General features: G+C 43.3%; 1 long non-coding RNA gene across 1 annotated transcript; it reads right to left on the bottom strand.

The window, feature by feature from the left end:
- Positions 1-20,666: 20,666 nt before the first annotated feature.
- On the bottom strand, positions 20,667-21,776 carry LOC307018819. The gene is made up of 2 exons (XR_013802503.1): positions 20,989-21,776; positions 20,667-20,770 (listed from the first exon to the last, which is right to left on the bottom strand). It is a non-coding gene; the product is annotated as an uncharacterized lncRNA (long non-coding RNA).
- Between the last annotated feature and the right edge of the window lie 1,536 nt (positions 21,777-23,312).

Genomic DNA, 23,312 nt, shown 5'->3' with positions numbered 1-23,312 from the left:
GCCCAATTTTACAGCAGAAAAAAACATGTTTCTACCCCTGGCTCCATACATTTTATTATCAATATAGTTAGATTCCATCTTCATGATTATGGATCTGTGAGTGAATTGTTTTGTAACACGACCCTTTTATTTATATTAGGTCTTAACGTTTTTGCATAAATTAGGGTGTGGTCACATTGAGTGACCGCTCTGTCAAGTGACTGCTACTGCTAGCTTCTTGTCTCTCTGCTAGCTGCTCCGTGAAGCTAGCTACAGGGACTCTGCCTGGTCAGTTCATCCAGGAAACACAACTTGAAGCCGGCCGTGGTTGTTTGTTCTTCATGCTTATATATCGGGCTATTGTGACTCGCTCTGCGGTTAAAACAGACGGTGCATGAATGCGGTTTTGCTGTAAGTGAAATTCGAGTGCTTTATTTATGTGTTAAAATTTTAATCGACGTAATGAATGTTAAGGCTTGGGTTAGCGTGTAAGCGAGTGGTAGCTACATCGGTGTTAACAAGGCTAATCGTAGCCTCCAAGTTAAAATCATAGACTGTATTAGGCATGGGCGGTATCATTTTTTTCATACCGTCATACCTTGCTGACATCATACCGTGGTATACGGTATATGACGGTATCAGTCCCAATTTAAGGGGTAATTTGTCCCCCCAAAAAAATTTTTACTCACTATATCAACAGCCCCACCAAAAATATTTTCCACCAGCCGTCACTGACGGTATGACTTGGGTCGACTTGAGTGAGGTGGCATTCGGCGGAAAATAGATGTTTCGAACGGTATATTATATGTTCGGTGTAAAATGCAGCCCGAGCCGGTAGACGCTCGCAAAGTAAAGCGACGTGCGCGCAAGTGCAAAACAAGGGCTGCATACATGACACATTGTGCAAATGGCACATTTTGAGATCGGATACAGGACGCGTTTGTAGATGTCCGACGTTGTTTCCATAGTGAGCTAAGTTAACAATATATCATCATACATAAACATTTTCCGGGAGTAAATACTTGACTTATTGAATAAAGTTTGCTATATTCACTAACTAGTTTGGCAATATTATTCCGTGCATGTGTTAAAAACCTTATTTCCATTTGATTCATTGGATTACTCGCGTGAATGTTTAGCACGTAAATGCTTTCGTTTTTAAAACCGTCCGACCTCGACTACAAAACCATCAACCAGTTGCATAGGATTAAAAAATGTCAACACTCACTCACCCCGTTTTAAACATTCCCAAAGAAGTGCCTCTGTCTCTCGTTGTGCTGGATGAAGTCACTGGCGACGAGTAAACCCAAAATAGTCCCAAACAGGCGCAGAGGCGTTTTTCTTTTTTACTAGTTGTCCGAGTTCGGGGCCGGCAAATGCTGCCGCCATCTTGCTCAGCTCAGCTCTGTGCTGAGCTCTGAGAGCGGGAAAGACGGACTGCCCTCCCCTGCCCTCTGCTGGCGCGTGCTGTGCATTACAACCAATGTCGTCCCTGTCAGAACTCCGTGTCAGTGTAATAGAATGAAACGCATCTGTGATTTGGCGCACAGTCTGTGACGTCACGGTATTGAAAATCATACCGACGGTATTTCGAAATACCCTGGTATACCGTAATACCGTCATACCGCCCAAGCCTAGACTGTATATATAAAGGTTAAAACGAAATAGACAAGTGTAAAGTGGGATAATACTGTTGAACAAACAGCTTCTGTTTGAGGTTTATAAAATAAGGTCATCCTTGTAATTTAGAAAGATATTTTATTATGTAGGTAGGAACTGTATGCAGCACTAAGGTTAATTTAAATTGGCTATGCTCAAGTATGTAGACAAGCTAATGTCGAAGTAGTATTGGATGTGAAATCAACCTCACAAAAGACGTGTGTATATATTTAAATTATTAATGTCATATTTCAAGATGATTACTTGGATATTACAATATGGTTTGTTGAGCTGGAGTTCATTATTGAGCTTACACGTTAACGTCACAGTCATCTGAAGAACGAACCCAAACCTTGTTGTTTTTATGAATTGCATTACCAAATGGGTATCAAATAAACAGTAAGCATTGGTAACACAACTTCCAAAGTTACAGTGAAATAAAAAGGACCCTGACTCGGACAATACACAATCCAACATGTTCAACAGAAGAGAATCAGTTATATTGTTTGTACACATGGAACTTTACATATATATCTGTTTGTTTAAGGTGTCCAGGTGATCCAGACAGGCTGGACCAGAGAGTGAGAGACAGAACTGGACTCCTCACAGCAGTGAACTTCAGCTCAGGTACAAAGACTCTTTTTTTCATACTGTACAAAGAATCAAGAAAGGTATTGGTTTACATAAATGAAGTATTGACTTTAATACACTGATATACATTCCATTAAACATTACTAGATCACCTACACATCAGTGAAGTTGAGGGTTTTTTCTGTGCAAAAAGTTACATTTAGATGTTAACAAGCAATATGATTTTGTCAGCTTTCTAATTTAATGAATTAAAGACAAAGATATTTAACACATAGTGAGAACTGCTACTATTTATCTCTGAATATTGTTCAAAAAAACGTGGTAAAAGTTATTCTTTCAGTGAGACAACAGAGCAAGCTTCTAAAGTTGCACTACGTTTTGATAACAGTTAAATATTATTTTGATAACATATATTTCAATGTTGATGAACTTCAAACTGTTCATTCATAATCTGATTGTCTTTGTAGCTCACTGTTGAAATAAAAAAAAAACATTACAATTACAAAATAATTATATCTACAGCCCCTAAACACACAAACACACCACTTTCATAAATAACACACTTGTTCTGCAATAATATGTTTTATGTTTCCTGTAATCTTTGTTAGGAAAGGACATACCTGAAAGACACGACATTTTCTCCTTCTCTGAGGGTCAAGAAGAACATCCAAGATGAAAATTAAAAGCTGATGCTATGAGATTTTAAGACCAGTACACTAATAAACTACTTTTATTTTAAAAACAGTCAGCTGATGGAATGCACCTATTTCCACATCTACACTCCATCAGCTTCGCTTTATGAGCTTCACATCACTTGAGCCTTGTACCGCAGAGTTTGCAACGTCACAAATAAATGGGGCCAATCTTCAGTCAGATGTGAATGTGTAATCTAACATTTCACAGGCCCGCACGACGGGGGTGACAGTGCGTTGGCGGAGTGGTTACTGCGTTCTCCCCCCACCCATTTTTTTTTTTACAACGTCTCGTGAATAAGGTGCAGTACCGGAGTCCAACAGAGAGGCAGCAGCTGCGGGTCAGTAGACTGCGTACTGCGAAACCTTCCCTGCCTTGAAGAAGAAGTGATCCTTCATTGTGAAAAGTCTGGTTAACGCGCTCCGCACCACAGCAGTAGCCCCGCTGCGAAAGAGTCCAACAGAGAGGCAGGAGCTGCGGGACAGTAGCCTAGAAGCAGGGTTGGGTTGTAACGGAATACATGTAACGGCGTTACGTAATCAGAATACAAAAATCAAGTAGGCTAACTGTATTCAGCTGGCGTTACATTTGAAAAACGAGTAACACTTACTTTCGTAAACCTGAAGTGAATACATTTTGGAATACTTATTGGAATTATTGGTGGAAAACTTTCCTCACAAAATGTAATATTCATTACAGGCAGAACTGTGTGCACACTGCAAAGCGCTGCAGCATGTCTGTGAGCAAGAGAGAGTCTGTGAGGCCCCGCCCCCGCACGCAGATGAGAGAGAGAGATCTCTTTTAAAATATATTGAAAGTTAGAAACGGAGATGGATAGATAAAATGTGCAAGATAACGTTTATGTAGCATTTATTTATTGTCGAAATGATGACATTTCATAACGGGATCAAATCAAAGTGAATGGCCTGCTGCTGCTGAATGCATGGGGCAACTGACTGGAAAAAGTTTTAAAAGTTATTACATCGTTTCAAATAATAAATAATAATGATAATTCATTCTATTTAGGGGCGCCTTTCAAAGCACCCAAGGACACATGCAGTCTGGGTGATGTTTTTTATGCGGGGTGCAGATGAGAGGGAGCTGTCCAGAATGACACCAAGATGTTGTGTTTGAGTTCTTGATAAGCCATTAAAACAGTAAAATAAGTGTCTCCTGTGCACCAAAACATACCCATCTGTTATGGAAAAATAAAGTATTCTAAAAGTAATCTGAACATGTTACTTTTTTAAGACACGTAACTGTAACTGTATTCTGATTACTTTCAGAACATGTATTCAGTCAACAACTTCAAAATTCTGGGCTATATACAAATCGCTGGCCCGCGATAGTGTCTATTGGATACATTTTGGCCCTTGGACAAATGTAGTTGGTGATCCCTGCTTTAGACAATAAGAAACATAAAGTTGACTGTTGAGTTGCTCAATTTTTTTAGATTGTCAATACTATTACTGTATAACTAATATATCAGGTTAAGAGGCACATTCAAAATAAGGTTGGTCTTTAAATACATGTTGTCTTTTGAATTGTTTGTTTAAAGCAGGGGTGGGGAACCTCCGGCCTCCGGGCCGTATACGGCCCGCGAGACCATGATTTGGTACGGCCCTCGAGGTAATTTATAAACACACGCAAAAAAGAAAAAAATTCAAGAAATCTAGACCGCAAAATAATTCAACAAGCTTGTTTTTCCTGGCCAAGGTCAGGGTCCTTGAACACAACACGAGCCTAACGTGTCATCACGTGGTATATGTCTCGTCTGACAGGAGTGTAGTTCTAACGGAGAGCACCAGAACGCGGCTCCGGGCCGGGACTTCACAAATTGCAATACCCATAGGGAGCTGTACACATGCCGCAGTTTTTGCGTGGCTGTGTCTTTTGTTGAAAGCCCAGTGGTGATCTGTTCATCTGTCATACTGATCATACAGTCAATAACGTTGTTGTTATTAGCATCTGGTTAGCTAGCTATGCTAACGAATATGAGAAGCTTTTTCTCCAACCAGTGAGGTAAAGGCACATCTTTATATGATCATTATAGTTATAGAAAAATAAGAGAATAAAGTAAACAGGTATACAATACTAATATGACAGTAACAAAAAGTTGTTATTAATAAACAAGAATACAGTTTAAAAAGGGAAGTGATTTGTAAAATATCCATAAAGAAAAAACTCTGCTTACAGTTCTGTTTCATATGGGTGTTGAGAGATGTATCCATAGATCTCTTCATGTTGCTCTCAAAGTGCACCAGATTGATGCTTTTAACTTCAACATTTAAAAAAAATCTTCCTGGTGGTGCATGCCCACAAACCCCCCGAGATGAGGTTAGATCGGCCCCCCACTTAAATCATGTCCACATGGATATGAAACTAAATACATTTGCACACATCTTGTGTCCATATCTTTCTGTTTTGGTGGTCATGCAAAAAAGAAAGAAACGCGAAATGAATGGGCTGTGATTTGAGTTTTTTAAGCAGACGTTGAGTTCAATAATATGTACGGCCCTCGAAGGATGTTGTAAAAATTGAAATGGCCCTTGAGAGGAAAAAGGTTCCCCACCCCTGGTCTAAAGTCAAGGATCTAGAACTGGTACTTAGTTTTAATGATACAGTCTGGTTATTATGCTGTTTGGAGGAGGCCTCACAGGTAAGAGCACTAACTAGCTACCATCAAATGTACCTTAGCTTGACTTAAATGTATTACATGTATAATTAAGTGATATCAAAATATAAATAACTAATGTCATGCAAACCTATTAATATTTGCTTGATTCCAGTGTTGAATCTAGCGCAATTGCATACAAACGTTAAGGGATTTTAAGATTCTGAAGTATTATGCTAAAAACTCAATAACTTGGATTATTATTTATAGTTTTGCTGAGTAGTTTCATGTCTGCTTACCTTAGAAACGTAAAATGCCACGGCAGTGTGCAGATGGGGAGCATGTTAGCTTAGCTTGGTAGCTTCAGCTAGCTCTGGAACTTTCAGCTCGGTGGCAGCAGGTCCCACCTCGGCTCCGCCTCTTTGCCCTTATTTGGAGCAGGCTGGAGAAGGCGGGAGTTGAACTCTGACGTCACAGTCGAGCCGTTAGTGGCCGACTCCGCCTACTAAGGGCTTCTCGGCAACTCTGCAGAATCCTATGGGTGACGTTACGGACCCTACGTCATGCCCTACGTCCATTTATATATACAGTCTATGTGCTAGACCAGTGCTTCTCAAACTTTTTTCAGTAATGTACCCCAAACATTTTCTCAGCCAAGTACCCCCTGACCGACCCCGAACATTTTTGATAGAAAAAGCCTATGTAAATAATTACAATATAGTGGTGTTCCATCAGTGTGTGATTTATGAACTCCTTCATCCATGAATTACAACAAACAAAGAACATAACGACATTTTTTAAAAACAGATTTTTAAGTAATAATTATATGTTTAACGAACCAATGAACAAAATGTTATATTGTGCAAAAACTATAAAATACAAAATATTATAATAAAATGTGGTGCCTGAAGTGCTACCATCCAAAACCCCATGCATAAACAAGAAAACAGCATTAAATAAGCAGTCACAATGCATAAAAGGGTTAAAAACAAAACAAAACATTGTAACACAAATGTGCAGAAAAACTACTGAAATGACACTATTAATGAGTTGTAGGCATTAAACTGCATTTTTAAATACTGTAGAACACACAATTTAGTGTCAAAACGGCAAAGCAAACAAACAAATTGTAATAATAAATCAATTATAAATTGCAATAACACTAACAGTAATAATAAGAGCGCTCAATTTAGTGTGCAACGTGTGCTTGTCCTTCACTGAGGATCTTGGTCATCCTTGGTGGCAGAGAAGACACAGCAGTGATCAGACTCTTTTCCAGGCCCGTTTCCACAACTCTGCTTTCTTTACGAAACCACCCACCTTGTCATACAGGTTCAGAATGTTGGTGTTCTTGCCCTGCATGCACAGATTCAGCTCATTCAATTTTCTGAATATGTCTGCCAGATAGCAAAGCTTTGCAAGCCAATCTGTGTCCTCAACAGTGTTGGGTGTAACGCGTTACAAAAGTAACGGAGTTACAGTAATTTATTACTTTTTGCTGTAACGAAGTCATGTAACGCATTACTAATGAAATTTGGGTAATATATTGACCGTTACAATGCTCAGTAACGCAGTTACAACACATTTTAACCCGAAATTAAATGATGTTTTGTTGAATGTACTAACATAGCGAGACATTCCGACACCAGACAAATTGTGCGGGTAGATTAGTAAACCTGGTGTGTTTACCCTTCAGGCTTCGCGTCGGGATCTTCGGGGCAGTTGAATATTATGCACCCTCTATTCAGAAAAGAGAACAGAGCGAAAAATACAAACAACAAATTGTGTCAGGTGCGCCTGACCTGCTCCGCTGCGCGTGCATCATTTCAAAAAAGTGCTTCCACAGCAGTGACACACATCTGTGGATAATCAAATACGAAAATGGTTAAAGCAACCATCACTAAATGCCAGCAAAGCTGCATCTACTGCAGACTGTAGCAACAGGTCAGATGGGGACATCACGTTACCCTCCGTTGTGGACACTAGCTTACTCCCGCCTGACTCGCCGCCCTCGCCCCCGGAGCAGCAGTCTTCGTCGCCCGAAACTACGCCGCCCCTCTGCAGCCCGCAGGTGCCAGGATACCACGGCAAAACAGAGCCTGCCCAGGTATGTCTAAGTACCCGCCTGTACAGTGGGGTTAGGCGGTCATTTTGCAGCTCGCGGTATAAAAATAGACAATGGAATATGAATGTGAAAATAGAGCCATATTCTGCCATGCCTGTATAAATGTTGGGTCAAAAATAATGCATACAATAGCACAGATGCCTTCACCACGAATGGCTACAAAAATATCTCATATCCCAAGCTTATCAACGAGCTGATGTTGCAGCTGAAATGTTCTCCAGGTCACAAAGTCAACCTCACATGATGATGTGATACCAGTTTTTAAGCACAGTAAATATTCTCTTCCCAGAGATGGGACCAAGGTGATGATTAGTACATGGTTTTAATAATACTTTTGCTTTTCAATGTTTGCCATTTCAAACCATGAGCTGGTTCAAATAATATTTCCTTTCTCTTTCTTGATCCTCCTTAGAAATCTTCATTATAGTCCTTGACAGTTGCCTGCACTGCTGTATTAACGACGTGTCACATGTTAAGAATTTACAATCAGAATCGAGTATTCAACTAAGCCGTGTAATAAAAGTTGTTAGTAGCCTTAAGGACCTACAGTTGTTATGCTATACCACATTGCCCTTCACTGGATGTACAATAACTACATTTTAGCATTTAAAATACCTAGCCATTCTTTTGCGGTTATCTTGGTGAAAGTAACTAAAAAGTAACTAAAGTAGTGTAACTCATTACATTTCAGAGACAGTAATATTGTAATGTAACGTACTACTTTCAAAAGAGAGTAATAAGTAATATGTAATATATTACATTTTGGAAGTAACTTGCCCAACACTGGTCCTCAAACAGTGTGGCATAGGGAGATCCTTGCTCTGACAGAAAGGTGTGGACCTCCGATCGTAGCTCCAACAGCCTGCTCAGTATCCTCCCTCGAGAGAGAGCCAGCGCACTTCTGTGTGTAGCAGTAGTTGGGTGTGTTCAGCTCCCATGTCCTCGCAAAGGCGGTGAAACAGACGCGCATTGAGTGGCCTTGACTTTATGAAGTTAATCACTTTGATGCTGTTGTTCAAAACGTCATGCAACACAGGACTCAGCTTTTTGGCCGCCAGTGCTTCCCTGTGTATGACACAGTGATTCCACTGCACTTCTGGATTTGTATCCCTAATACGTGCCATGAGCCCTTTAAATCGGCCCGTCATTGAGGCAGCTCCGTCAGTACAGACACTCATGCAGTTTCTCCAGTCCAGCTAGTTTTCAATAAAGAAATCATTCACAACATTAAAAATGTCCTCCCCCGTTGTTTTCCCCTCTAAGGTCTTGCAGAAAAGCACATTTTCATAAATGTCTTCAGTATCCACGTATCTCACGAAAGCAATGAGCTGAGCCTTACCGCTGACATTGGTCGATTCATCAAGCTGGAGTGAAAATGCTTCGCCAAGTTTTCCCACAACCTGTTCAACAATATCTGCTCCCATTCGTTCTATTCTGCGTTAAACTGTGTCATTAGAAAGAGGCACCGTTTTTAACTTCTCCACGGCACTTCTGTCCAGCATCGTCTCGGCCAAAACAACAGCAGCTGGGAGTAACAGGTCCTCAGCGATCGTGAACTGCTTTTTGGCTTTAGCGATGAGCAGTGATACCGCATACGATGCCTCCAGTGCTTTGGCTGATGTTGTGGTAGCTTTTCGCATAATCTCTTGGGAGGATCTATACTCATCAAGTTTTCTTTTGAAAAACTCCAGTGGTTTACCAACGTGACACAGGTGTCTGGTGCTGAGATGTCTCTGGAGGTGCGCTGGTTTCATTGAGCTGCTGGCTAGTTTTTCCCCACAGAAAAAACACAATGCCTGGGGCGGGTTGCCGTTTGTGGACGTGAATCCCATCAAATTATTGACGGCATTTTGACTCAATTTTAGCTTTCTTTATTTCTCCGTTGTCCAAGTTCCCTGCTGTAGTATTGCTAGGTTTTAACCACGATTCCATTGAAATGTCTATTTGTTATAATATACTATTGCAATATATATATATACTATATGCTTTCCTCTCGGCGTGGCCCCGGGCTAGAGCCTGATTTAGCTCTGTTCTTCCTGTTTCCACCGCAGCGGAACTGGCTCTAAGTACTGAAAACCGGTTCTAGCTGGCCCCATTCGGCTGCCCGGCAAGTACCAATACTTCACACTTACGTCGGAGGGGGGCGAGATTAACCTGAGCAATGACAGTTAAAGACCCTGTGAAGTGTATACCTGTGCATGATCGGTTATGCTAATACGTATAGTAATGAGCAAAATTGTCCATTGGAACCCATATCAAAGGATGTTGGAATAGCAACGAATTTGACGAGTTTTGAATTTGCCGGGAAAATCTGCAGTCGACCTTCGCCTTCGTGGGCGTGGCTTGCGATCTACTGCGTGACGTCACGAGATGGACGCCGCCGCACTGTTTACATTCACCACCGTTAGTTTTTTCTCTTTTTCAAAGTCGAATTTCTCAACGTTTTTGAGCTAGTATTTTCCTGGAAAGTTTGTCGGAGTCGACTGGAAGTGATTGCCAATCGAGAAAACCTGACAATGGAGGCGACAGTGAAGAAAGAGGGATGAAAAACACAGGGGAAACGATGCATTGCCGCTGGCTGTAGTAATGTCAAGTCTTCCGAAGTGGCGATGTTTCTGTTCCCAAAAGATGAAGGTGAGCCTGGCTGGTGTCATTGTTTCGTAGATTCTTTGATTGATCATGATAAATAAAGGCCACTGGTCGATTCGAGAGAGAGAGAAAGAGAGACTGAGAGAGTTACAGGGTTGTCGTTAGCATCTGGTGCTAGCTCGGAGCTAACGGAGATTAGCTGTTTCAACAATAAGGAGAGGGAGAGTGCTCTCCTGTGGGACTGAGAGAGATAACGTCAGCTCAGGGAGGTAAACTGTAGCCTAAGTTATCTCAGTGGGTTTGGTCATCTATGTAAACAAATATTTCAATCTATGTAATATTAGTTGTATAAAATAGGTTAAGAAATCCTTCCAATGTTTTTTGATTATTGAAATATATGTTTCATATGAGTGTTGAGAGCTGTATCCATAAATCTCTTAATGTTGCCCTCAAAGTGCACCAAATTGATCACTTTCCTCATCTATCCTGTCCGAAAAGCTGTCCAAATCAATCATTTCTCTCACACTAGTATCACTTTCCAAAGTCTCCGCCATGTTTACAATCGCAACTGTGTACATCTTGTGACGTCACAGCCACTATCGTCTGCAACTTCCGTTAGGCTCAGACGGCAAAATTAATAATTCATTAATTCATTAATTATAAATTATGAAAAATTATTTTAGCCATGAACAGGCACAATGATATGTAAGGAATGAAACTGCCATTTCATTTTCGTGCAAAAACATGCACTTCACTGGGTCTTTAATGGCGAGTACGGCAAATACAAGTTGTACCCAGCATAAGCAAAAAAGCATTTTTTTTATTAACCTTTTTTATTGTTTTCTCTCACGTACCCCCTGCAGTACCCCCACGTACCCCTAGGGGTCCGCGTACCCCCATTTGAGAATCACTGAGCTAGACCAACAACCAATCACCTGAATCTCCTGCCCCGGACACACAAGCAGCGGTTTGATTGGCTCGAGCTTGTATTGTATGGAGCTATTTCAGGGTCATAAGTTTTGATCATTCAAAAAAATACTATTTATTTGAAAGTTCAAGTTTTTATCCCGAACTTTGAAAAATACAATGATGTATTCAAAATAAAAACAAGTATTTGAAATCATTTTTCAGGTTGAATATTATTTTTTATTCAGTTCAGCAATTTTTTTGAATAAAATATTTATTTTCAGATTTCACTTTTATACATATTTTGATAGTTGAATCCTTATTTTTTTCAGTTGCAGATTTTTCGTTTTCAGATTCAAAACAATAATTTTTTCAGTTTCAAATCTTGTTTTTTCAGGTTTCACATTGCTTTTCACCTTCAGATCATTTTTCACTTTCAGATCTTTTTTTTTCGCTTTCAGATCTTTTTTTTCGCTTTCAGACTTTTGGCTCTGATGTTGCTTGGGGGGGCGGGGCTTACCAAAGAGTAGTTTGGCATCCTGAGTGGCAGGCCTCCCTCTGTCATATTGCCTTCATGGATGTTAGGTAGCGCGATAAATATAACTCAATACTTTCTATACACAATACTCCCGTGATTGGTGGTAAACTGATACCAGCATCAAAGTTCCGTTAAGCGAGCTGTTGAGCATCGTAGTTGGCAACAATCAAGGTATAAGAGCAATAAACTGTGCTAGAATGTGAAATTACGTATCCGCAATCAAGCATTGTCCTTCCCCACTTCCACGTAGCTCCATGAACGCAGCATAGTATTGGCTTGTTCCATTTGCCTATATGGCTTCGCCCTCTAAGGCTATCGCTATTGGGTAATCCCCCTGCGCACCCGCGCAGCACTGAAACACTTGTAGTTCACGCCCACCCGCAAGGTGGGCCCCACCCTCGGGCTTCCTTACGGTATAAATAGGAAGGAGGCCCGACAATCTGCTCCCTCTTTTCTTCAGCAAACCAAGGCAGTTACTGAAGCACAGAACCATTAAACATCATGAGCAACAACTGCGTCCAAAATTGTCCCTCATGTGGCTCAGGATATATCATGAGCTATGACCAGCACGCAATGTGCGAATCCTGCCTGGGGCCAGAGCACGCGGACGCGGCTCTCAGCCAGCAGGTCGCTTGCTCACACTGTGCCCGTCTCCCATCAGCCGTCAGGAAGTGAAAAGCGGACGCTCTAGCTGCTGCGGCCGCCGAGGACGATTGGTCCGTCCAGGAGCACGTGGACGGCAGCATGTCCCTGGAGCCGAGTGCCGGGCAGGAGTCGGACGACTCCTACCCCGTCTCCCTCCATGGTTCACCGTGCGGTTCTCCCCTCCCTCTTCTCCCCTGGACGGTGGAGACAGAGTCGGAGCAGGGGGCTGGTTTGGCGGCCGAGCATGCGGTCCCCTTCTCCGTCGCCACAGGACGGTGCCCTACGTTGAGCTCCCCCAGAGAGTATGTCGCCCGCCAGGCCGACCGGGTGCACCAGTGTGCCTTTCAGGCGGCGGCGAATATCATCGCGCTGCTCTCCAACTCGGTGGTGACACTGGTAGAGCGGTCCACCACCGAGGCAGAGGAAATCAGCAAGGCGGCCAGCAGGGTGCTCACTCTGTGCGCGTCCGTCGCTGTCTCCCAGGCAAGGATTTCAGCGTGGGTGACACAGATCTAGCGCCACCTCTGGCTGCAGCAGGCGTCTGTTAAAGAGACGGCCAGAAAAGTGCTACTGGACGCTCCAATCAGCCCGTATGGGCTGTTAGGACCCCAGTTCCACGCCATGGTGGAGTCTATGAAGACGGCCGCGGAACAGGCGGACGGCATTCGCCAGCATGTCAGCTGGCTCCAGCCTGCTGAGCGCCCACAGCGGCCCCAACGCCCGCAGCAGCCGTGGCGTCCACGCCGGCCACAGGAGGCCGCAAGCGGAGAGACGCCCACAGCAACCGCCTCGGCGTCAGACTCGCCCTTCGGCGGCTGCAGGGGGTCCGTCCCACGTCTCCGCTCCCCCGCCACCCCAGAGACAGGGTCTCCCGGCGGCGAGTCAAAGGGGAGTGAGGCTCCCCCGCACCTGGTCTGCTCCGCCAGAGCCTCCGAGGAAGCAGAGCCGGTAATTAAGCCGGCTGTCAATAATCTGTTGATTAAGTAGACAGCAGGGCTCCCTGCAGAAGCCTGCTGGTTTTAACCTATCGGTTAATAACCTGCAGAGCTCGCGGCGTTCCTCCGTCCGAGATACGCCTCCTACACACGGTCATAATAACCCATGAGCGCCGTTATAACGCCTCGTGTGGACAGCACTGCACACACCTCCACTCATCTCCTGAGCGTGTACACGCCTCATGATGACAGCCGGAGTGAAACGCAGCGTGTGGAGGCTCCCTCGCAGCCCTTTCGCCTCACGGGCAGCGGCGGCGAGGGCAATGGCGTGGCTCGTCACCATGACGACCATTACAGCACATCACAGAGAAGCCACAACGGGGGAATGAGCAGTATTCCAGGCTGAGTGCCCCCAGCGGCAGCGCCCGCAGCGCCACGGCGCTTAGGGCTTGCTGCAGAAGCCTGCTGGTTTTAACCTATCGGTTAATAAACTGCAGAGCTCGCTAATTAAGCCGGCTGCCACTAATCTGTTGATTAAGTAGACAGCAGGGCTCGTTGCAGAAGCCTGCCGGTTTTAAACTCGGTTAATAACCTGCAGAGCTCACGGCATTCGTCTGTCCGAGATACGCCTCCTACACACGGTCATAATAAACCCATGAGCGCCGTTATAACTCCTCATGTGGGCAGCAATGCACACACCTCCATCCATCCCCTGAGCGTGTACGCGCCTCATGATGAGAGTCGGAGTGAGACGCAGCGTGTGGAGGCCCTCGCGCAGCTCTTTCGGTCCAAGCCCACCTTGGGTTGCCTCACGCCCTGTGTAAAGCAGCTGCTTATAACCTGTCGGTTAATAGCCAGCAGGGCTCATTGCTAAAGCCTGGTTTTAACCTGTCGGTTAATACATTTCAGAGCGCGCTAATTAAGCTGGCTGCCACTAATCTGTTGATTAGTAGACAGCAGGGCTCGCTGCAGAAGCCTGGTTTTAACCTGTTGGTTGATAAACTACAGAGCTCGCGGCATTCCTCTGTCCGAGATACGCCTCGTACACATGGTCTTAATAAACCCATGAGCGCCGTTATAACGCTTCATGTGGGCAGCACTGCACACACCTCCAACCATCCCCTGAGCGTGTACGCACCTCATGATGAGAGTCGGAGTGAGACGCAGCGTGTGGAGGCCCCCGCGCAGCCCTTTCGGTCCAAGCACACCTTGGGTTGCCTCACGAGCAGCGGCGGCAGGGGCTCTGGCGTGGCTCGTCACCATGACGACCAAAAACACATCTCGAGCGAGTGCGCCCGCTCTCAGAGTTTTTTTCAGAGTGGCAGCGCGTGTGTCTGATGGACAGATGGATGAGCAGGCTGATCAGCAGAGGATACGTCCTGCAGATCGCCTCTCCCCCCCACAGTTCAATGGGATACAGGAAACACTCCTGTCCTCCCAGAAGCTATGTCTTGCGCTCCAATCCGAGCTGCTGGAACTCCTGTTGAAAGAGGATATTTCCAGGGTTCCTCAAAGGGACGAAAATCAGGGTTTTTCACTCCCATTATTTTTCTAATCCCAAAAAAGACTGGGGGAATGAGACATCCTCGATCTGTCAGTATTCCACATGCTGACGATCAAACAGGTGCTGGAATGTGTTCACCAGGACGACTGGTTCACTTCCACCTGAAGGATGCATACTTCCACGTACCCATCATCCCAAAACACAGGAATTCCTGCGTTTTCTCATTTCAGGGAATATCAGACCAGACAATAGTCTGCCGTTCGGATATTTCCTGGCTCCTCGCATTTTTGTGTAGAGAAGGCTGGAGCCACTACACAGAGGAGGGATGAGAGTGTGGTTTTCCTCTGGACGACCTGCTATTTGCTGGCTCGCCCCAGGGAGGAAGTCGCTTTACAGACGGTACATCTCGTATCGCATCTGTAAAAGCCTGGGTTTCATAATAAATTGGAAGAAGAGCTGTCCTCTTCCCTCTCAGACAATCGTTTATCTGGGAGTGGAATTAAACTCAGCCAGCATGAGAGCGCGGCTCTCGCGGCAGCGAGTGGAGGAACTGACAGCTCTCCTCCAGCGTGTCACAACCCACACAGCACTCTCCGTGACGCAGCTGCTTGGCGTTGGCGTCAGCTGGTCACGTGATGATACCCCTGGGTCTCTTCCAACAGAGGGACACTCCAGAGGTGGTTCATTCGCTGCAGAAGCCTGCTGTTTTTAACCTATTGGTTTATAAAAAACTGCAGAGCTCGCGGTATTCCTCTGTCCCAGATATGCCTCCTACACACGGTCATAATAACCCACGAGCACTGTTATAACGCCTCGTGTGGACAGCATGCACACACCTCTCATCCCCTGGGCGTGTACGCGCCTCATGATGAGAGACGGAGTGAAATGCAGCGTGTGGAAACTCCCTCGCAGCCCTTTTGCCTCACGGGCAGCGGCGGTGATGGCGTGGCTCGTCACCATGACGGCACATCACAGAGAAGCCTCTCCCCGCCAGCAGTTCCATGGGATACAAGAAACACTCCTGTCATCCCAGGAACAGTGTCTTGCGCGGTTTTTACTCCGCTATTTTGCTAAATCTCGGAAAAAAACGGGGTAGTCACCCCGTTGCTGTACAATCAATGTGTTGATTCGCACAGACAACAGGCCACGGCTATGGAAGCAGCCTACCTCAATGGCCAGGGAGGAGTACGATCTGCGCAGCTTCTGAACGCAGCCAGGCGGCTGCTGTTCTGGGCGCGCACTAGGGGTTTCACAACTACCAATATTTACTAGTCGACTAGTTTTTCAAAATAGTAGTCGACTAGTCGTTACGTCATAATAGAGACACACAAAGAGAGGTTTACAACTGTATTTTCTATTGGAACTCATACAGTAACATTAAACACTGCATTTTAATTTGTGTTACATGGCTGAGTAAATAACAAACACTGGACTCACCAAAATCGACAGCAAAAAACTCTTGTTTACATAAATGCCACGTAAATCCAGTGCGCAACAGCGCATTGCGCAACACTTTATTCGCTGTCCTCCACGATAACGTCCACCTTTCCATATTTTTGGTTTGAACACCAACGCATCGACATGTGAGGGAAGGAGGCTTGACCGCTTTCGGGTGACAGTGTTGCCTGCCAGGGACAAAAAAACCCTCTCACTCGGGGTGCTTGTGGCTGGAATAGCCAGGTAGCTCCTTGAAAGCGAGGGAAGCGGTGCACGTTTTCTGCCCACCACTCCAGTGGATTATCCATTGTGGGGATATGCGGTGTCCGCTGGCAGTAATCCCGTAGCTCATCTTCCGCATCACTGTTGACCCGTGTTTTCTTGCTGTTCGTTTGCCTCTGTTCAGTGCTGACGCCGGTCCGTTGCTCACTGGTGCTAGCATTACTGCTAGTGCTAGCTTTCGGCAGCGGGTGTTTCATCTTCAGATGGTTGCGCATAGCAGATGCATTTGTATTGTACTTCAGTACAGCTGTACACAACTGACACTTCACTGTGGAGTTGGTTACATCTTCGTTGAAGTACTGCCATACATAAGAATGTCGGACGTGTTTTGTAGCATTTTGCAGCACCTCGTTTACCTCCATTTTTTTCCACGACTAGTCGACTAGGGCCTACAGCGCCGACTAGTGGTAAAGGTAGTCGACTAGTCGACTAGTCGATTAGTTGGTGAAACCCCTAGCGCGCACACACGTTGCTCTCCATCAGAGCAATGTATATTCCTGGCGAATTGAACAGAGGGGCTCGCAGAGCGCAGCAGCCGTGCGAGGAGTACGGAGACTCAGACCTGTGTCACGCGCACTGGCGCCTCAGTGGGATTTGGCTTTGGTGTTACGCGTACTAAGCAAAGCCCCATTTGAACCTTTAGACCAGGTTCCCCTTAAACTGTTGTCAGCTAAAGTAGTATTACTTTTGGCTCTATCAGCGAAAAGGGTGAGTGATTTGTCTGCTCTCTCTGTGGCTACGTCATGCCTCCGGATCCAAGGAGATGGCAGTTCAGCTGTTTTACGCCCTAACCCGGCTTGTAGGGGCGCCCTAACCCGGCTTCCTTCCTCCACAGGTCGGAGGAAGAAGCCGCGTCTCATCTCCTCTGTCCTGTGCGCGCGCTGTCCTGCTAGTGGCGCGCACGGCTGCCTTGCGCCATTCTCAGCGCCTGTTTGTGCATTATAGAGGGGTGAAGTCCCGCCCATCTACTTCCGACCCATGGGACCCCGGAAGCGGAAAATTATACATTGACGTCAATGGAGAGAGAAAAGTCATCTTTCGATCCCTTTTGAATTGTGCCCGAATGACACATATGATGTTTGCCAAATTAAAAGAACATTTTGCAAGTCCAAAAAATTAAAATGTGTCGTAAAACTGTGAAGTTACAATTTTTTTTGTGTGAAACCGCTCAGTGAACTACAGGTCTCTGGTCTCGCACAATACGCGTCACCATCACAAAGATGGCTGTCACGTTAGTAAATTTCACCTGTTTCTTTCAGAATGAGGCGAAAAAGTATAAAACGAGGTGAAAATCACTACAAGTCTGGGCATGTTGAGAGCTGTACATACACGAAAGGGAGCGGTTCTGTAAGAGCCAGCATGCGGGACCGGCTTTACAAGGTTTCAGTGAGTAATATGAGTGCAATGTTTAAGGTTAATGTCAGCTAGCTAACAAGGTACACTAACGTGTTTTGTTTTAGCAACTAGCTTTCTCCTTAAGAACTTCGTGGTGTCTGTGTATGCTGTGGATAACATTAGTGTTCACAAGAACAAGATACACTCCCGTGTTTTGTTTTAGTTGCTCTTCAGATTGAAGCGGACAGTTTTATATCGACTATGTGTGATCTCCTTTTTACATCTCGTTGTGTCATTTGAGTTTATTTGCTGTGTGTAGATTCAAGGATTTTGGTTATCTTGTCCAGGGATGCAAACTTGTCACCTTTCGGCGAAATTCTCAGTTTTGAATCCAAAATATCGTTTGTGTTATTCATGTAGATCTGCAATAAAAATATTTTGGGGTATGGGAGGGGGTCTGGGACCCGGATTAATGTGCGGCCGCAAGCTTTTTTTTATATATTATAATGAAGCGCGAGCTGTGGGCTCGAGTCTTCCTGCCTGTCGGCTCTGCTAATGATGTATAATAAGCCTCTGCTGCTCGGCGATGATGGTCTAGCTTCAGCAGCTACATTACCTACGGTGCGTTCGTTAATATTAACTGTGCGTCCGGAGTCACTGTGGCACAGACTGGACCGCTGGTGAACAGCTGTTAGAACGGGCCGTTCAGAGTAGAGCTCCCTGTCGGAGTGGCAGAGCGTGATGTGTGCTGAAACGTTTTTTTTCCCCGTCGCAATATTATCGTTGAGCTAGCTAAATAGCATACATTGTCACTATCTGCTAACGTTAGCTTTAGCCTTCGTTTTCTAATCGTTTTTTTCATAGGCTATAAACAGAGGTGGTATAAGTATATATCTTGTACTTGATTAATAGTAGAAGTACTCAGTTCTTGTACTTGAGTAAAACTAGAAGTAGCTTACTCAGATCGTGTAGGCTACTTGAGTAAAAGTAGAAGTACTCAGATCTTGTACTTGAGTAAAAATAGAAGTACCAGAGTGTAGGAATACTCTGTTACAGTAAAAGTCCTGCATTCCAAATGTTCCTCAAGTAAAAGTAGAAAAGTATTATTATCAAAATATAGTGAAAGTAGCGACAGTAAAAGTAGTCATTTTGCAGATTGGTCCATTTCAGAATAATATATGTTTTATAATGATTGATCATTAAAGTGTTATCAAAGCTGGTAAAGGTGCAGCTAGTTTGAATGACTTTGTATACTGCAGGGTAGCTTTTGGATTTACTCCAGGTGGAACTAAAGTCTGATTTAACACTTGATTATATTTCACATCATTAATCCACATCTGTAAAGTAACTAAAGGGATTAAATACATGTAGTGGAGTAAAAGTACACCATTTACCTCTGAACTGTAGTGGAGTAGAAGAACAAAGTAGCAAAACATTGAAATACTTAAGTACAGTACAAGTATCTCAAAATTGTGCCCAATTATAGTACTTGTTGAGTTTATGAACTTAGTTACTTTACACCAGTGGCTATAAAGATAGAAAGACTAAGCCTCGCACAGAGGCATGAAAATACATTTTCAAAATGCTCAACAGTGCTGCCAAAATTATAAACTGACTGCTACACAATTAAAATAAATGCTTTTTATATATTTCTATTAGATGTGACTCTATGGCGTTTCTATTATTATTAACACTGCTGCTTTAGTTGTTCTGACTGCTAAAATCCTCTGTTATTCCTAATTTTAAAGCCGATATTCTGTGGGGTCAGGGGGCTCGGATCCTTGTCACCTTTTTCATACCTGATGAGTTTGCATCCCTGTTGTCAATTTGTTTGGGTATCTAGGCACAGCTGTGTGTGACTCCCTCTGGTACACTGGTATGTGTTTTCCTAATGTAGAGAGCATTGATTAATTAATAAACTAAACACTGACTCTAGATCTTGACCAAATCCTTTTTTGTTGATCAAATGTTTTTCAAAAATGTATTGTATATTATATAACAGCTGCACATCACAGACCGGAGTCTCTGCTACTGTGGACCACGAAGGAGGCGATCATCATCCCCATCCCCAAAGACCCTGCATGGCATGGAAATCTCCTCCTCCTGGAACAATTCTACACCCAGCATATGCTCCCTGTGTTGGCCAGTAGAGAGGAGGACATTTAAATAAACATACTCTTAACATCCTCGGACTCTGCGTTGTGTTTCGTATGTGTGATGGGTTGTTATGCAGAGGGGAGGAAAACAGGACACAGCAGATTGAGATTGTGGTGGAGATGCTGAGCAGTTATTTAATTGTTGCGTGTAATTATTATTATACTGCGTGCTTCTTAGTTATTCCATCTTTTGCTGTAACATGGATCTGTATGTAACTCTATATTTACTTGTTATCTACCACACTTCCTTCTACATCATACACCATCATTATACATGATGTATATAGGATATATATATTTGTATACATATCTGTAAATTGTATAATTTTATTTTTCGTATTTGGGATTTCTCTTTTGTCCACTCAAATACACTTTGCCCTTTCTCTTTTCCATGTGGAAAATGGCAGCTGCATATTCTGCTTTTCTCGTTTGGCTCCCTGTCTGCTCATCTACAATGAGACAATTATATAATTAATTACTAATAATAATTTAAACCTGTTATTACCAATATTTCACAAATTCTTCATGTAAACTTAAGAGCACAGCTGTATGTTGAGTATGTCAGCTTTGTTTGGTTCATCTTACTGGGGGGCAGCTACATGGATCTCGGTGCAGTCCACAATAATTTTGCAGTTGAAGGCAGAATGAATTTATTATTGACTCAGAATGAAGCACAACTTCATGTCATACAATACATTGACTTTATTTGTAATTGTATACAAAAATATGAATATTGATTAGCAAGCAGGACCTGCAGGAACAGAGAATGGTGATGGATGGAGCTGGGAAGAGAGAAGAATAAAGAAAACAGATCAACTTTATTATCGGATATTAAAAATTCAATTTCAAAACAAGTTGCCGCTCCTAGTTTTCTAGTATGTAAAGATGATTTCACATGACCAATGCAAAATATCACACTCAATACATGTGTGTCTCTGGGGGGTGCATTGTGCCTTTGATGTATATAAATAATATACCATAACCAAATACTATTACGTACAGTGGAAATCAGGTTGCCAGAGCAGGTCAGTCCAGTGTGCATGTTCCTCAGGGTCTCAGCAGTTACAGGTGAGGTAAAGAAAATAAAAGAGAAAAAGGTCAGTAACAACACTTTAAAGTAACAACACTGAATAATTATCTATTTTAATAATTTTCTCTCAGTAATCACTCAACTACTGTCTTTCCAACAAACAGATTGACTCACTCTCACTATCATCACAATGAAACACGTCCAGAAGAATGTCATGCAAAGCTGCCTGCCTTCCTTCCTTCCTTCCTTCCTTCCTTCGACTCTCCCTGAACTGCCTGATCTTTTAATGTTCAATGTTAACCATTTGTGCAGATAGCATTAAGTAGAAAATATGCTAATGTAGCGTTAGCCTACCTCCCGCCCCCTTAGCACCTGGTGGACGGGGCGATAGGCTACTCTTCAAATGTTTAACAAAATACTTACCATCATGACTACTCTTACTGTTTAACATTTTTGGTTTACTTCATGTTAAGGCTAATACAAATGACAAGGCTAAGTAATGTAATGTAATGCTAACTAACATGCTCGCTACTAGCTAGGTAGCTAACTTGACTATGTTCCATGCAAAACATGTATATTACCTGATATGTTTGGTCCAACGACTCCCGGTCCTTTCATAAGACGGGAAGCGATAGAACGAGCAAGTGGTATGATCTCTTTTGTAAATCTTGTAAAAGTGAATTTATTGGAGCAATCTCCTATATTTATTGGAGGGAATAAATCAGTCTTCATCTTCCTCTTTGCTTTGCGAGTCGCAGCGAGTCGCAACCAGTCTTGGAGCATTATCGCCTATGACATCACTTACGCGACCCAGAATGCATTTGGGATTTGTAGTCTTTCTAGTTGCGTATTTTTTACATAGTCTTATACTTCAACAGTTTTACGACAAAACTTTATTAGTCCCACAGGGGATACATTTACATTGTTACAGCAGAGAAGAGCCAAAGACAGCTTAATGTTACCTAAAGCATGCATAAAAAAAGTATTAAAGATTAAAAAAAGAAATTATATTATATTATACATATATTTTTTTGAAGTTACACATTTTACATAATACACACCCTGTAACAGTTCTGCGGATTTATCAGGCAGGTATATATTGCACAGTTTTTAACGGCATATATATATTGCTCATATTGCAAATATTGCATAGTTTTATTAACAAGAGGTGTTCTATAGTCTGACCGCTGCAGGAAGGAAGGACCTGCGGTATATCTCCGCGAGACAGCGGGGGATGGCGTCAGGTCCACCAGAACAACCTACTGGCTCGTTGCGGATACGTAATTTCACATTCTAGCACAGTTTATTGCGCTTATACCTTGATTGTTGCCAACGACGATGCTCAACAGCTCGCTTAACGGAACTTTGACGCTGGTATCAGTTTTATTTCTCACCAATCATGTGTGTATAGAAAGTATTGAGTTATATTTCTCGCGCTACCTAACATCCATGAAGGCAACATGACAGAGGGAGGCCTGTCACTCAGGAAGCCAAACTACTCTTTGCTAAGCCCCGCCCCCCCAAGCAATATCAGGGCCAAAAGTCTGAAAGTGAAAAAAAACGATCTGAAAGCGAAAAAAAAAAGATCTGAAAGTGAAAAACGATCTGAAGGTGAAAAGCAATGTGAAACCTGAAAAAACAAGATTTGAAACGGAAAAAATAATTGTTTTGAATCTGAAAACAAAAAATCTGCAACTGAAAAAAATAAGGATTCAACTATCAAAATATGTATAAAAGTGAAATCTGAAAATTAATATTTTATTCAAAAATATTGCTGAACTGAATCAAAAATAATATTCAACCTGAAAAACGATTTCAAATACTTATTTTGAATTCATCATTGTATTTTTCAAAGTTCAGGATAAAAACTTGAACTTTCAAATAAAATTGTATTTTTTTGAATGATCAAAACTTATGACCCTGAAATAGCTCCATAGTACTGGCATATGATTCGATTGGCTGACGCTTCCGTCGAAGCTTCAAAAGTAGAACATTGCTCTACTTTTGAAGCGAGGAAAGCTACGCTTTGCTCCCACAATGCAGTTCGGCGAAGTGTGACGTCACCCCATTCAAAGTGAATGGACAGAAGCGTTGAAGCGTCCACGCATGCCGCCGTGTGTAGGGGCCGATAGAGAGAACAGTACACCTATTGTGTAAGTTCATACAAGCAGGTCACACAGTATGAACACAAATACATAAAATCTGTTAAAAATCTGTTTTTATTAAAAAGTACATGCTGAATATGTGTTCTCAGCCTTGGAGAACCTTGACATGTTTTGGTATGTGTCTGAACC

This window comes from Notothenia rossii (genome assembly GCF_949606895.1).
Source record: "Notothenia rossii genome assembly, chromosome: 9".
NCBI classification, from domain to species: Eukaryota; Metazoa; Chordata; class Actinopteri; order Perciformes; family Nototheniidae; genus Notothenia; species Notothenia rossii.
The sequence above is the reverse complement of the archived record's forward strand: the minus strand, read 5'-3'. Positions and strand labels throughout refer to the sequence as shown.